This window comes from Trichechus manatus, unplaced genomic scaffold (assembly GCF_000243295.1).
Source record: "Trichechus manatus latirostris isolate Lorelei unplaced genomic scaffold, TriManLat1.0 scaffold00057, whole genome shotgun sequence".
In the NCBI taxonomy this organism is placed as follows: Eukaryota; Metazoa; Chordata; class Mammalia; order Sirenia; family Trichechidae; genus Trichechus; species Trichechus manatus.
The window spans coordinates 7448473-7464281 of NW_004443993.1; the positions used below are offsets into that span (position 1 = coordinate 7448473).

At 42.5% G+C, this 15809-nt stretch overlaps 1 protein-coding gene and 1 pseudogene across 4 annotated transcripts in view; one reads left to right on the top strand and one right to left on the bottom strand.

Annotated features, from left to right (window-relative positions):
- LOC101345977 (adhesion G protein-coupled receptor E4-like) overlaps positions 1-14003 on the bottom strand; it is a 115615-nt gene extending 101612 nt beyond the window's left edge. The window contains exons 1-2 of one of the 4 annotated variants that reach the window (XM_023733251.1): positions 13872-13997; positions 10208-10380 (exon numbers count right to left, since the gene is read on the bottom strand). The gene's annotated coding sequence lies outside the window, so the exon portion shown is untranslated. Of the gene's footprint in view, positions 1-10207; positions 10381-13871 lie in introns of all 4 variants that reach the window. The other 3 variants (XM_023733248.1, XM_023733250.1, XM_023733249.1) reach the window with 3 other exon arrangements.
- The window catches only part of LOC105756398 (zinc finger protein 555-like), a 376219-nt pseudogene that overhangs the window by 188175 nt on the left and 172235 nt on the right, over positions 1-15809 (top strand).

A 15809-nucleotide genomic window follows, 5' to 3' on the forward strand; every position in this document is an offset into this window, starting at 1 on the left:
GTAATTATGATGTGGTGAGAGGAGCATGTAATGAGGTGTGTGTGCTGGGGGAGATAATTTGAGATATGTGTTTTTGAAGTTGTGTAAGGCATTGTGTTTTGTGGTCTATGAGGTGTGTGTTTGTGGTATGATGTAGTATTTGTATGTTTGTGGTGTGATATAAAGTATATGTGTGTTAGTGGTGTGGTTGAAGGTGTATGTATGTTTGTGGTATAATATGAGGTATGTGTGTGACATGATATGAGGTGTGTGTGGGAGAGGCATGACATAAAGTGTGTTTGTGGTGTGAGGTATGTATGATTGCGGTGTGATTTGAGAGATGTGTGTGCATTTGTGTGTTGTGATGTAAAGTGTTGGGAGGTGAAGTGTGTATGTGCTATGAGGTGTATGTGGGTTATGTGTGTGTTTGTGGTGTGACTTAAGGTGTGTGTGGTATGATGTGATATGTGTGTGTTATATGATGTCACGTGTACGTGTGGTATGAAGTGTGTATGTCTGTAGTGTGAGTTATGTGTGTTTGTGGTGTGACATGGGAGGTGTGTGTTATGATGTGAAGTGTAAGGAGGTGATGTGTGTGTGTTTCTGGTGTGACTTGCTGTGTGTGTGTGTGTTATGATGTGAGGTCTGTGTGTGTTTGGGGAGAGATGTCGGCTGCTGGCGGCGTGTACACAGCATTCAAAATGAACATTAAGGGGCCTGGATTTCCCCGGGGTCGCACTAGGGATCAGCCCTCTCCAGGCGACCACATCGAAAGAGACCCTGCTCCGTTAGTGAGCCCTGCTTCCTCAGGTGAGGCCCTCCCTCTGGGGCTGATCTGCCTCCCTGCACAGCCCCAGCCCTGAACACTCCTGACGCAGACCCGCGCCTGACGCACTCAAGGCTGCGCTTGAACAGGCTGCAGGGCCCGCAGGACGTTGCACCATTGGACCTCGTCACAGTGCCTTACTGCCATGTTCATGGACTTCTTCCCTCAGTCACATTGGTTGGTCCATCCAAGCTGCAGCACGGCAATGCAGCAAGACAGTGGTTTTATTTCCTCGATTATTTCGGGAGCACTCACGCTGATGTGCGACCTTCCCCATGCTGACTCTACCATGGGACAAAGAGGGTCTTGGTGGAGCCAACACCACAAACACAGCTGTCAGCTGCTGGCGGGCGTGGTTCACAGCGGGCAGCCGGCAGCGAGTGAGAGGAATGCCATATCCTTACTCTCCTTCCTCCTCCACCGTTACCCTCTTGCAATGAAAACCCTTGCCCCTGCAGGGTGCGTGCCCTGTGTGAGTCCTCTGGAGACTGAGAACTTGGGCGTTGAGCGGACCAGGGTGTTATTTGCAGCCAGAGCCCTCTGGCACTCAAACAGTAGCCCATATCGCACATCTGAGGGACTGTGCAGCTGATCCTTTCCATGGACCTTCTACTGTGGAGTCCCATCCTACACACAGATGAGGAAACTGAGGTGATGGCACGTCACCTCCAGAAATGGTGGTCCAACCTCCTTGCTCTACACAGGTGTCTCCATCCCTTCTCTGGGCCCTTCTCCAGCTGCCAGAAAACAGCTCCAGCTGATGCCAGACATTACAGGGCTGGAGGCTGCTGTACACATGGTCGGTCCACACAAGACCTACAGTCACCCATAATCCATGTCTGCACCTTACCTCTCAGCTCTAACTCCTAAGAGGTGCAGGGGTCCCTCTCCATTCCTACACACCCCTTTGGGATGCACCCACCTCGATCCTCCATAACCTGAATTCACTTGTATAGAATGTTGGGGTGGTGGTGGTGGTGGTAACTGAACGCTTGCCCCAGGCCACCCAAGAGTCCCTGAACCCTGCTATGGGGACACGCCCCACCCACCCTTGCCTGCCCTGAAGCCTCTGCTCAAAACGACCCAACACTTCACGGATCATTTGATACTGAGCATGTGAGGCGCTACCTTTTCGGCCTAGTGGGATGGAGCTCAGTATGGAAGGCTGCACTTGAGTAAGGCCCATACTTCTTTCGGGAGCTCCGGCATTGGGAGGCCCGTGCGGGAAGCCTGCGTGGGAAGGCTCTCTCATGGTGGGACTTTCTGGGCGCAGCCTGGCTGGTCAGGGGAAATGAGAGGTGATGATCCTAAACGGTCAAAGTCCAAGCTTCAACTAAACCCAAAACCCAAACCCGTTGCCATCGAGTAGATTCCCACCCATAGCACACTGTAGGTGGCGGGGAGAACCGCAGTGCAAATGCGCTACAGGTGAATACCGCTCGGTAAATGTGTATATTCAGATGAGCGCGGCTTTAGTGCGCCAGCGAAGGCATCTTGGCATGGTCTTCAGAAAAGCACCTAATGCCTAGAGGAGATGTCTGGGGCTTCCCAAGGAGCCCCTTGTTGGTCGCCTGCTGGCTGGGGCTTGGACGCCACCTGCTGGCCGTACTGCGCAGCGGCAGTCAGAACCCCGGCGCCGGTTCTCAGCAGGTTAAGGGTCTCCAGGGCCAGCTCCTTGTTGGGAATCCACCTCGGGAGGCTGGTGGATTGGGGGAGGGACGGTCCTGGGGCTGGATTTTCCCCCTGCCCTCTGAGCTCTTGGCCAGGACAGTGTTGTTCAGGAACTTCCTGTCGCCCCTCGGCTGACCCTGTGGTCCTGAGCGCCCTTGCGGGAGAAGGTATTATCCAGGGGGTTGCAGGTGGGGAAGAGTGCAGGGCCTGGGCCTGGCCTGAGCCAGGGAGGGAAGGAGCCCGGGGAAGGCCTGTTCCTGCGCTGTCCCAGCCCACCGCCAGCCCCGGATCACATCACCTCCAGGGACATGCAGGACATGCCTGGCCCCGTGGCCACAGGGATGGCTAGGGCCCCAGTGCTCCCCGTCCTTCAGTCAGAGCTATGATCTCATGGGCAAGGCTGACGGGCGCTGCACCCAGCCCTGGGACTCCATGCCAGCTCACAGGGGCACCCTCCCTGTGCTCTTGTGCCTGAGACACAGGCCCTACTAGCCCAGGCCCTTTCTGACTGTGTTTGCTTTGGACTCAGCCCTTCCCTGGGCAACTCAGTCTTCTGGAGTAGGGAAGGAGGGTCAAGAAGCAGCCCCTGCATCTGGGGTCTTAGAAGCTAGCAAGCGGCCATCTAAGATTCATCAATCGGTCCCAGCTCACCTGGAGTAAAGGAGAATGAAGAACATTAAAGACACAAGGAAAACATTAGCCCGAGAGACAGAAAGGGCCACATAAACCAGAGAATGCATCAGCCTGAGACCAGAAGAACTGGATGGTGCCCAGCTACCACCAGTGACCATCCTGACAGAGAACACAACAGAGAGTCCCTGATGGAGCTGGAGAAAAGTAGGGTGCAGAACTGAAATTCTAGTAAAAAGATCAGACTTAATGGTCTGACTGAGACTGGAGGAACCCCAGAAAGCATGGCCCCCAGACTGTCTGTCAACCCAGAACTAAAACAATTCCTGAGGCTAACTCTTCAAAGATTAGACTGGACTACGGGACATAAAAATGATACTTGTGAAGAGTGTGCTTCTTAGCTCAAATAGATACATGAGACTAAATGGGCAGCTCCTGTCCGGAGGTGAGATGAGAAAGCAGAGAGGGTCAGGAGCTGGTTGAATGGACACAGGAAATCAGGGGTGGAAAAGAGGAATGTGCTGTCACAGCATAAGGAGAACAACTAGGGTCACATAACAATGTGTGTATAAATTTTTGTGTGAGAGACTAACTTGAATTGGAAACTTTCACTTAAAGTACAATTTTGAAAAAAGCAGCCCCTGGGTGCACCCCAACCTCTAGGGATGGGGCTGGATCGGTGGGGTGGGGTGAGGAACAGTGGCATCGCTAGGGTTGGTGTCACCCAGTGTGGTAACTTATGGTGTCACACCCCCTCCGTGGGCCTCCTCCCGTGCCACTCCATAAAAACACGTCTGCGAAGAAAACAACAGGGCATGCTTGTAGCGGCATGCAGATGGAACCACATAATTCTAAGCATCATTGTAACTGGCTAATAATGACACTCTGACTGGAATGCCTTACGAGAAACCAAACTCATTGCTGTGGAGTTGATTCCGACTCATAGTGACCCTATAGGACAGAGTAGAACTGTCCCATAGGGTTTCCAAAGCTGTAGTCTTTATGGAAGCAGACTGCCACATCTTTCTTCAACAGAGCGGCTGCTGGGTTTGAACCACTAACCTTTTGGTTAGCAGCCCAGTGCTTTAACCACAGCACCACAGAAGGTTTAAAAAGTAAATTAGCATAGAGTTTTAGCCTTGTAAGTATATCGATAAACGTAAGCTGGGCTTCTGAAAAATGTTTTTGTTGTTACAACGAACTACAGGGATATTTTTATAAAGAATAATAAATTTCTGCTGAAACATTGCACAAAAGTTTTATAGACAGTCATTTTGGTGTCACTCCCTCTGACACCCCCCACACCCCCTCAATGACACCACTGGCCAGGAAGGTCAGAAGGACTGAGCGGCTCCCCATCTCACAGACCCTGAGCCCTGATAGCACAGTGGTTAAGTGCTTGACTGCTAACTGAAAGGCAGTTGGTTCAAACTCATCAGCAGTTCAAACCCATCAGCCATTCTGTGGAGAAAAATGTGGCAGTCTGCTTCTGTTAAGATTTACAACTTGAAAACCCTATGGGACAGTTCTACTCTGTCCTGTAGGGTCACTATGAGTCAAAATAGACTCGATAGCCTCTAACAACAATTCTTCAGCCCCATGCCTCTCAAAAAAACAAAAACAAAAAACAAAAAAAAAACACTGTCCATTCCAACTCATAACAACACTATAGCAGTGACGTCACTAGGCGGATGAGTGGGGTGCAGACCAGACTGGGTGACACTGTGAGAGGGAATGACACCCAAATGGCTGTCTATAAAATTTTTGTGCAGTGTTTCAGCAGAAATTTATTATTTTGTATAAAGTTATCCCTGTAGTTAGTTATAACAACAAAAACATTTTTCATAAGCCCAGCTTATATGTATCAATATACCTACAAGGCTGAACCTCTATGCTAATTTGTTTTTTGAACCTTCTAATGAGCTCTGGTCAGAGCTGTCATTATTACCCAATTACAATGAGGCTTTGAATCAGGCGTTTTCGCCCACCTTGCTACACGCACCCGCTGTTGTTTTCATTGCTGCTGGTGTTTCTGTAGTCCCTGATTTTGTCATATTTTCTGGTCTTTTGGCTACAATATTGCGATAAGTAGTATTTGTGAATCTATATCAATAAAAGTTTTGAGACTGAAGTAATAATTCAAAGAACAGAAGGAGGAAAATTCAAAAAAGGCTGTTCGCTGAAGTGATTCACAAGTTCACAGCTTTGAAGGCCAGAAAAGGAATGTTCTGATTTGAGATGTTCACTAAGTGCTGAAATGCTTGTATATTTGTTCCTATTTTTATGGCATAATTTCATTTATGAATGTATTTCCATATGCATGTGTCTACAACTTCTACATTATTTGGGCTGTTATTGATTATGCAAACCTAATCCATTAAAGTATCTCATGTACTGGTAAAGTTTAATGTTAAAACGAACATAATTATAATGTCGCTCTTAAATGTTTTTACTTTGAAATTTATTGTCTTCTTACCAAATTTTCACTTTAACCAACTATGTAGAAGTAAATACATTTAGGCTGTGCGTATAATATTGTAATTTAAACTATAATTATAATTTTGCTAGTGGCTTATGTCACTACTATTGCCTTTACATGCATTGATATACGGGAATTACGATCTACAAATAACATAAGTACAAAAATAACTAAGGATTCTGTATGGTCTGGTAAGGGAGGAGGTTCATGGGGGGGGTTCTCAGTTACTTAGTGTTGCTATTACAGAAATGCCACAAGAGGATGGTTTTAGCAAATATAAATTTAGTCTCTCACAGTCTAGGATGCTAGAAGTCTGAATTCAGTGCATCAGCTCCAGGGGAAGGCTGCTGGCTTATAATATTATATCATATTATATATAATATAAATAATATTTACAATATATATTTATAATATATAAATATATTTGTAATATATAAATATAATTCTATATAATGTAATAAAAATTTAATATATAAATATGTGGAGTCCTGGGTGGCGCAAACAGTCAAGCCCTCAACTACTAACCAAAATGTTGGTGGTTTGAACACACCCAGAGGTTCCTTGGAAGACAGGCCTGGTGATCTGCTTCTGAAAGGTCACAGACTTGAAAACCCTATGGAGTTCTACTCTGACACACACAGGGTCACCACGAATCAGAATTGACTTGGCAGCAACCAACAACAAGAACATATATACATATAGGAATTCTTACGCATGGTGCAAAAGGTTAAGTGCTTAAACACTAGCCAAAAGATTGGTGGTTCGAATCCATCCCGAGGTGCCTCTGAAGACAGGTGAGACAATCTACTTCTGAAAGATCACAACCTTGAAAACTCTATGAAGCAGTTCTGCTCTGCACATATGGGGTCACCGTAAGTTGGAATTGACTCAACAGGAACTTTTTAAAAATATATATACAGATATATAAATACAATCTATAAATATATAATACACAAATATAACCTATAAATTATATATAATTACATATTATATAATTGATATACAATCTATATAGTAGCTAAACTACCTTTCCTATTTTACAAAAATTGTTAACATTCCATACACAACTTTATATGTCTGTGTGTGTGTGAGTGTATCCATTCACAAATTCATATGTATGAGCATATATAAATGTAGCAAATGCATGCATGTATGCATGTATGATTTTATCTTTGCATGAGATCCCTGGAAGATGCCTAAGAAACTGCTAACAGCAGCTGTCTTTAAAAAGAGGATCTGAATGCCTGGGAAGCAGGACAGGAAGGAGACTTTTCACAGTTTGCCCTTTTGTACGTTCTGAATATTGAACCATGTGATTGTAGTTTATATTCAAAGAATAAATAGTTTCTGAAGGAGAAATAATAGAAGTGTTAGATATCACTGAAGTCCCTGGGTGGTGCAAACGGTTAATGCACTCAGCTGCTAACTGAAAGGTTGGAGATTTGAGTCCACCCAGAGTCACTTCAGAAGAAAGGGCTGGTGATTTACTTCTGAAAAATCAGCCATTGAAAACCCTGTGCAGCACAATTCTACTCTGACACACATGGGGGCATCATGAGGTGGAGTTAATGCGATGGCAAAAGTTTAATTTTTTTAGACATCACTATAAATGAGCTTTTCAAAAAAGTCTTTAAAAAGCAATGAAATCAATGTTTGCCCTATGGACATCATTTTAAAATTTAAGAAGAACTTCCTAATGTTATGTCAACGGATAATTGGGTCTAGGATAAAACTTTCCATGCACATTAGCAAAGATGATATGCTCTGCAAATCTGCTAAGCCACTCAAGAAGTGGCCCCGTCGGTGATAAAGATGCTGCTGGAGGAGATGCATCTAAATGATTTGAAGGTAATCATTTTGCAAAATTAAATGGGGAGAAAGGCAGCATTTAAATATTTGTAAGAAAAATAATTTGATGCCATAAATAAAAATAATGTTTTGGGAGGCTATTAAAATAACATAGAAATTGGTGTCCCCCAATTGTACACATGAAAAATGTTCAATTGACAAATGTTGTGTTTTCTATAATTTTATAACAACAATAAAATAATGTAGAAAGCAACTGTGATATAGCACTGGAATAAAATGTCAGTTGTAGAGCAAAATACATAATGTCACATTTGAAGGAATTATAAATGCTAACGGGAATGGCATTATGAGTGATTTTTAAATTTCTTCTTAGTCAAATTTAATTTTAAATTTTATACATTACTTTGGTAATAAGAAAATATTAATAGTAATAAAACATTTTTGTAGAAGAGGAAACAAAACGGCAAACAGAAATGGTTTCTCTCAGCAGCTCCATCCCTTCTTCGTGCTCCTGTCTTGATGTATCCATTCTATTTTTGTCTCAAAGTTTGGAATCCTTTAGGGCCTGCCTGTGTGCCTGTGGGGTAATTCTCTCTCAATGCCTCACCCACGGTTATGCACTGCCCATAAGACGCTTAGATGGCATTCACTACACCTAAGTTTGAATCCCAAATCCTCTGTTACTACCCGAGTGGCCCTAAGGTGGTGACTTTACCACCAAGCCTCAGTTTTCTTATCTGCAAAATGGGGCTACGAAAGACCATGTACTTCATACTTCACAGGTACTCACTGTGATTCACTGAGACGACATTCCATAGCATGTGACCCCTGCCTGGCACATGGCAAGTGCTAAATAATGTTAACTGTGATGAGGACAGGGAATGATAATGGCAGTGATGGTGGTGATGGTACTGTTGATGGTGGTGATGGTGATGGTGGTAATAGTGAACATGATAATAACAGTACTGATGGTGGCGGTGATGATGGTGATGGTGGAGTATGGGTAGTGGTAGTAGCGAACATGATACTAATGGTGGTGGTGGTAATAGTGATGGCAGTGGTCATGGTGATGATGGTGTTGGTGGTGATGGTGAATATGATAACGGTAGTGGTGGTAGTAGTGGAGGTGATGATGGTGATGGTGAAGATAGTGATGGTGGAGTGATGGTGGTGATGGTGGTGGACACAATAATAATGGTGATGGTGGTAATGGTGATGGTAGTGGTCATGGTGGAAGTGATGTGGTGAAGGTGATGATGGTGGTAATGGTGGTATGATGGTGTTGGGGTGATGGTGGACATAATAGTAATGGTAGTGGTGGTGGTGATTGTGGTGATGATGATATGGTGGTGGTGGTGAAGGTGGAGAAGGTGGTGATGATGACTGACATGACAGAAGTGGTGATGGCGGTGATAGATGGTGGATGGTGGGTGGTGAATGATGGTAGGGCTGGTGGTGATGGTGATGGTGGTGGTAGTTACAATGGTGGTCATGGAGATCACCCATCCTTTTTCCATGACTTCATTTATAACCATGAATTTTCATGTTGACGACTGACCTCTTATCCAGTGGTGATGAGAATTGAAAAGGATACTGTAAGGCCCCCACAGTAACAAAGTAGTGCTCTGAGAGGGATCATCCCAGAGGAATCTCTGATTCCTGACAGCCTTGAATAGGTTAACTGCATATTACACATTGGAAACTTAGATGTAAATAAAATTTTTTAAAGAGACTTCTCTTATCCCTTCCTTCACCACTTCTTCAAAGACATCTATGGAGCTTCTACTATGGGCCAAGCACCTTATAAAGTGCTTTGTAAATATCATCTCATTGAAAGCCCACAACCACGCATTGATATAGAAGTTATGAGTATCTCCCCAGTCTTCAGATGAAGAAATGGAGGTTCAAAAATATTATATCATTAGCTCAAGGTCCTGCTGCTGATAAAACGTAAAGCTAAGACTTGAACAACATCTACCTGAGTCCAAAACCCATGTCAGCTGCCACAACAAGATAAAAAATTCCAGGGCCTTCTGGGAGCTATACATGTAACATAAATGAGTGCGGTCACTGGTGAGAAGCAAGAAGCCCTGGTGGCACAACGGCGAAACACTCAGCTGTTAACTGAAAGGTTGGTGGTTTAAACCCACCAGCCACTCCATGGGAGAAAGACCTGGTGATATGCTCCTGTAAAGATTACAGCCTAGAAAACCCTATGGGGCAGATCTACCCAGTCACATGGGGTCACTATGAGTTGAAAATCAACTTGATGACACTCAACAACAAAAACACAGCAATGGGTGAGGAGCAATTGGGACAGTGGAGATCTGGAGGCTGCAGGCTCTATCAAAAGATGTTCAAATTCTCTTCTTCCTTAAATACACAACCAATGGGCCACCAGCTCATAACTTCTGCAGTAGACAATACTGCCTGATTGAAAATCAAATTCTTTAAATGGGACTCTTGCCTCCGTTAGAGGAAATATACTTGGTCACTTCCTGATTATCTTTCCTTCTCTCAACAGTTGTCTTCCTTTTTTTGATTCATGGTGCTCTTCCCCTAAAAAAAAACCTACTCTAAAATATACTGTACAAATTCTCATTATTACGAAACCCTGTCCAGATGAGAAAAAATGCTTTTTGAGGCCTCATTGGAAACCAGTTTTACTAAAGAGAGTGTTTTATGTTAAAGAAGTGATAACATTTTTCAAAACAGTGGACACTTCTAGCAATGCTTATTTGGAGAGATTTGGGCCATGATCCATAATAAGAAACATTATATTGATGATATAGTATTGATGTGTGTATACTTACAGAACAATCACTCATCAGTCAGTTTCTCACACTATGGTGGCTTGGACGTTGCTGTGATATTGGAAGCTATGCCACAGATATTTCAAATACCAGCAGGGTCACCCATGGTGGACAGTCTTCAGTGGAGCTACCAGACAAAGAAAGACTAGGAAAAAGTACCTGGTGGTCCAATTCTGAAAAAAGGCCAGAGAAAACCTTATTAATAGCTGTGGAACATTGTCTCATATAGTGCCAGAAGATGAGCCCCTCAGGTTGGAAGGCACTCAAAGGATGACTGGGGAAGATCAGACGAGTTGTAAGATCATAGGACATCATACATCAAGGACATCATAGATGAAGAAAGAAAAAGGTCATTAAAAAGACAGGAAAGAAAGAAAAGACCAAAATGGATTTCAGAAAAGACTCTGAAACTTGCTCTTGAATGTAGAACAGCTAAAGCAAATGAAGGAAATGATGAAGCAAAAGAGCTGAACAGAAGATTTTAAAGGGCAGCTCAAGAAGACAAAGTAAAGTATTATAATGAAATGTGCAAAGACCTGGAGTTAGAAAACCAAAAGGGAAGAGCATGCTCGGCATTTCTCAAACTGAAAGAACTGAAAAAAAAAAAAAAAAAAAAATTCAAGCCTCGAGTTGCAATATTGAAGGCTTCTATAGGCAAAATATTGAAAAACTCAGGAAGCCTTAAAAGAAGATGGACGGAATACAAAGAGTCACTATATCAAAAAGAATTTTTCAACCTACAACCATTTCAGAAGGTAACATATGATCAGGAACTGATGGTACTGAAGGAAGAAATCCAAACCTCACTGAAGGCATTGGTGAAAAAGAAGTCTCCAGGAATTGACAGAATACCAAATGAGATGTTTCAACAAATGGCTGCAGCGCTGGAGGTGCTCATTGGTTTATGCCAAGAAATTTGGAAGACAACTACCTGGCCAATCAACTGGAAGAGATCCATATTTTTGCCCACTGCAAAGAAAGGTGATCTAACAGAATGTGGGAATTATCAAACAACATCATTAATATCATACACAAGTAAAATTTTGCTGAAGATAATTCAAAAATGATTCCAGCAGTACATTATCCGGGTGCTACCAGAAATTGAAGCTGGATTCAGATGAGGATGTGGAATGAGGGATATCATTGCTGATGTCAAACAGATCTTGGCTGAAAGCAGAAAATAGCAGAAAGATGTTTACCTGAGTTTTATCGATTATGCAAAGGCATTCGACTATGAGGATCATAACAAATTATGGGTAACATTGCAAAGAATGGGAATTCCAGAACACTTAATTGTGCTCGTGAGGTACCTGTACGTAGACCAACTAGAGGACGCTTCATGGTTTAAAGTCAGGAAAGGTGTGCTTCAGGATTGTATCCTTTCACTATACTTATACAATTTATATGGAGAGCAAATAATCTGAGAAGCTGGACTATCTGAAGAAGAACGAAGCATCAGGATTAGAGGAAGACACTTTAACGACCTGTGATATGCAGACGACACAAGCTAGTTTGTTGAAAGCTAAGAGGACTTGAAGCACTTACTGATGAAGATCAAAGACTACAGCCTCCAGTATGGATTATACCTCAACATAAAGAAGACAAGAATCCTCACAATTGGACTAATAAGCAACATTATAATAAACAGAGAAAATGTTAAAGTTCTCAAGGATTTCACTTTACTTGCATTCACAACCAAAGCTCATGGAAGCAGCAGTCAAGAAATTAGACAATGTGTTACGTTGGGCAAATCTGCTGCAAAAGAGCTCTTTAAAGTGTTGAAAAACAAGGATGTCACTTCGAGGACTAAGGTGCGCCTGACACAAGCCATGATGTTTTCAATCGCCTTCTATGAATGTGAAAGCTGGACAAAGCTGACAACGAATAAGGGAGACCAGAGAAGAATTGACGCCTTTGAATTACGGTGTTGATGAAGAATATTGAAGATTCCATGGACTGCCAGAAGAATGAACAAATTTGTCTTGGAAGAATTACAGCCAGAATACTCATTAGAATCAAGAATGGTGAGACTTCATCTCATGTAATTTGGACATATTATCCAGGAGGTATCTGTCCCTGAAGAAGGACATCGTGCTTGGTAAAGTAGAGGGTTAGCAAAAGAGAGGAAGACCCTCAATGAGATGGATTGACACAGTGGCTGCAAAGATGGGCTCCAGCATGGCAACAACTATGAGGATGGCACAGGACCGGGCAGTATTTCATTCTGTTGTATATAGGGTCATTATGAGTCTGAACTGACTCAACAGCACCTAACAACACAACAACATACTTATGTGTATGTATAGAATTCTATATGCATGTATACATAACGTTGTTATATACATATTTTATTCGTATGTGTACAGATGCATAATATGTGTATGTTGTTGTTGTATGCCATGGTGTTGATTCCAACTCATAGAGATCTTATATAATAGAACAGAACTGCTCCATAGGGTTTCCTAGGCTATAATCTTTACAGAAATAGATCACCAGGTGTTTTTTTCTGCGGAGATGCAGGTGGGTTCAAACCTCTGAACTTGCAGTAAGTAGCTGAGCACTTAACTATTACATCACCAGGACTCCTTAATATATGTGTGTTTGTGTGTCTATGTGTGTCAGAGTAGAACTTCACTCTATAGGGTTTTCAATGGTTGTGATCTTACAGAAGTAGATCACCAGGCCTTTCTTCTGCAGGGCTGTTTCATGGATGTGAACTGTCAATCTTTCAATATATATATATTCCTTGATGGTACAAAGGGTGTACACTTGGCTACCAACCTAAGGGTTGATGGTTCTAATCCATCCAGCAGTGCTACAGAAGAAAGCCCTGGTAATCTATTTCTGTAAGATCACAACCATCGAAAACTCTATGGAGTGAAGCTCTACTCTGACACACATGGGGTTACCATGAGTCAAAATAGACTCTACAGCAAGAGATTTATATATATAGAGAGAGAGACAGAGAGAAAGAGAACTAAACCAAGTTTCACAAAACAGTACTTACTACATGCAGTATCTGATACTTTATAATTAAAGTCCTTTTCATTTCTTTTAAAATACTGGTTGTTACCCACTAAGTTGGTTTCCTGACCCAATAGGAAGTCACAATCAGTGGTTACAAAGCATTGACCTGTACATCTTTTTACTTTGGCCATGAAGATGACATACGATCCTTCACTGTGAACTCAGCATCTAATGTGCTTATATATTTATTTTGGAGTGTGAGGTGTGTAGCATGCGAAAAGGCATTTTAATTCATTATGTGACTTTGATCAACTCTCTGCTGGTTTTAGACCTTGTTTTCCACATTTTAAATAACAAACTGGTTACACTCTGAGTTTCTTCAGCTCTTCTGGGGGCTTTATCCATTTAGCTCACCTTAAACCTACGAATTCACAATTCACCATACTCCTCAGCTGTTCAAGAGCATTTCAGTATATTCTACTCTATCACAAAACAACGCACACTTTCCTCACCCAAGCAGAAGTGGAAAAATGAAAGGGAGATAGATGCCAGGACAGCAGCTTTAAAGAAATAGAGTCACAGGGCATGTAACGAGCTCTCCTGGAAAGTTCTGGAAGCTGAACTTTTTCTAGACCCAAGATCGCAGTAAAACATTTTCTATTTTCTATCAGAAGACAATAAACCTGGTCCTACTTACCCATCAAGATGAAAAGCTCTGGCTTCTCACCTAGTCTGGTGGCTTCTCAGAGATAACAAAAAAAAGGAGGTCTCTTTTTATGTTGAGCTCCAGTTACTCGAGGAGGATTGTGGGTGGGTGAGATGGCTTAGGGATGTAGGTTGGGGAGTTTGCATAATGCTAGGTCCATTAGTTCTCTTTTCATGAGTCATTTACATAGTACATTGGCAGGGGGGCATACTAGAGTGCCCCAGGAAATGAATTTGCAAACAGAAGTGGTGACCTATGGGGGAAATCCACTAACAGAGAATGATGCCAACTCCTAGCCTATCTAAGAAAAATGACCCAACTTTGAAGGGGCTCCTTTAGTTGGTGAATTTCTTAGTACAAGAGTTAGTATGGGAAGGAATAGGCAGATATGTACATTACCTAGTGCCTATTACCAGATCACTTCTCAGTTTGCCTCTTTGGGAAGTGGCTTACCCATAGTTTTTATCTTCAGGATAGGACAACCCAACATAATTACACTGATCTACTTGGCTGGCTCATTAACAATGTGAAATATATAGATGACACAACCTAGCTCGCTGAAAGTGAAGAGGACTTGAAGCACTTAACAATGAAGATCAAAGACTACAGCATTCATTATGGATTACACCTCGACATAAAGAAAACAAAAATCCTCACAACTGGACCAATAAGCAACATCATGATAAACAGAGAAAATATTGAAGTTGTCAATATTATTTGGATCCACAGTCAACACCCATGGAAGCAGTAGTCAGGAAATCAAAGAAGTATTGTATTGGGAAAATCTGCTTCAAAGGACTTCTTTAAAATACAAAAAAGCAAATATGTCATTTTGAGGACTATGGTGCACGTGACTCAAGCCATGATGTTTTCAGTCACCTCATATGCATGCAAAAGCTGGAAAATGAATGAGGACTGAAGAAGAATTGATGTATTTGAATTATGGTGTTGGGGAAAAATAATGAATATACCATGGTCTGCCAGAAGAGCGAATCTGTCCTGGAAGAAGTACAGCTATAATGCTCCTTAGAAGCGAGGATGGTGAGACTTCATCTCACGTACTTTGGAAATATTATCAGGAGGAACCAGTCCCTGGAGAAGGACATCATGTTTGGTAAAGTAGAGGGTCAGCGAAAAAGTGAGATGTTGAGATGGATTGGCACAGTGGCTGCAACAATGGGCTCAAACAAAGCAATGGTTGTGAGGATGGCACAAAACTGAACGTTTCCTTCTGCTGTATGTATGGTCACTATGAGTCGGAACTGATTCGACTGCACCTAACAACAGCAACAACAGTTGACTGATGAGGGACCCGGCGGTGCGACCATTAAAGACATTCAGCAGACAGGTTGGCATTTCCAACACACGGAGCTACTCCATTGAAGAAAGACCTGGTGATCTTCTTATGTAAAGATTGTTGTTGTTAGGTCTCATACTGAAGTGGCTTGTGTGTTACTTTGATTCTGGAAACTATGCCACGGGTATTTCAAAAACCACCAGTTTCAACCACGGTGAACAGGTTTCAGTAGAGCTTCCAGACTAGAGCTTCCAAACTAAGACTAGGAAGAAGGACCTGGTGGTCCACTTATGAAAAAAAACTGGTCAGTGAAAACCTTATGAATAACAGCTGAACATTGTCTGATATAGTGCCAGAACATCAGTCTCTCAGGTTGGAAGGCATTCAAAATATGACTGGGGAAGAGCTGACTCCTCAAAATAGAGTCAGCCTTAATGAAAAGAATGGATTAAATTTTGGGGTACCTTCATTTGCTGACGTGGCACGACTCAAAATGAGAAGAAACAGCTGCAAACACCCATTAATAATCAGAATGTGGAATATAAGAATTATGAATCTAGGAAAATTGAAAGTCATCAAAAATCAAATGAAATGCATAAAGATCAATATCCCATGTATTAATGTGCTGGAAT